Consider the following 1,388-nt stretch of genomic DNA (forward strand, 5'->3'; position numbering starts at 1 on the left):
GAACATTTCTGCAGCAAATAACCCGTTCACTTACTGTTACGATAAAAGGAATACTTTTAATTAACCCAGAACAATCTTCATTATTGAGCATCAAATAACTACCATTTTCCAACAACTTGAACGTGGGGATGATAGCAGGAACTGGCGTGCCTTGCAACACGCAAGCCATATTTGGTTGGTGTTTGTTGCATGAACCGTGTAACTGTATGTGCCTACACATTAGTGAATGATCTGGCGTCTCAGTGCATTCCTCTCCATTCAGATAAACTTCTTGATCATCTTTGAAACATCTGTATGTGTATGGAAGCAACCAGACCTCATGAAGAAAAGCACTACCTAAAGGTTCATAACGACCTATTGGTATATATTTCATACAATTTGAAAACTTATATAAAGCAAAAGGCAGCGTTATTAAACCGTGGATAAGGCACGTTGCCAAAAAACCCGCAATCCTCTGCTGATGATGTCACTGAGCATGTCATGAATGATGTAATATGTGACATCATCAGCAGTGGATTACGGGTAATAGTATCTCTAGTTTACTCCCCTATAGCTGTCTTTCTTTTAACATAAGTGTCTGTTTCCTTCCCTTATACTTACTGTTCTTTTTTTAAAAAAAATGTTTTGGTTCACTTCCGGTTCGCGTACCGGCGAGCGAACTGGGAAGCGAACTACGAGAAATAGAGGTTGGCACAGTTCCAAATATTGTACCATTTTTTTAATAACGGGGAGGTAGTTCTGAAAAGAACTTTTTTTTTTATTGTTTTTGTTGTTTTATATTTTTTTTATTATTTTTCTGAACATTTTTTTACTTTTTTTGAATTTTTCTGAACAGTTTTATATTTTTTTGGGTTTTTCTTGGAGGGGGCAATGAAAACGATTCATTGTAAAGGGCTCAACAGGAGCAACAAAAAAAAAAAAAAAAGAATTTATTGTTTGGGGCGTTTCGGACAAACATGAGCATGATTGTCAATAGCTCTGTTGATCAGAGTGATGCTTCTTTCTCCGTAGCAAATGAATCCACTGCAATGTACGCAGACTTGTTTTACTTCACGAAATCTCGTTTGTATATTTGGCACCATCTCCCTGCCCTCTGGTCCCGTTACTTCCGGTACAACAGATCTTCTGGCCATAATAGGGAGATTATCTAGGTCGTTACGAAACTGTGCAGCACTGTAGTTGTTAGGATGCCACCTAGTCATATGGCGATGCATTGTGTAGTTTCCGAAACTGTATTTTTTGTCGGTCCCTCTGGACAGTCTATCTTGACATATAAGGCAAGTTACGTATCTTGCATTTACTTTTTTCTGACCTTTGGGAATTTTAAAAAATTGCCAAATGAAGTTTTCTTTCCGGTGAGACGTCCTGGGCTCCTCAGGCAAAAAGTG

This window comes from Lissotriton helveticus, chromosome 7 (genome assembly GCF_964261635.1).
Source record: "Lissotriton helveticus chromosome 7, aLisHel1.1, whole genome shotgun sequence".
Taxonomy (NCBI): Eukaryota; Metazoa; Chordata; class Amphibia; order Caudata; family Salamandridae; genus Lissotriton; species Lissotriton helveticus.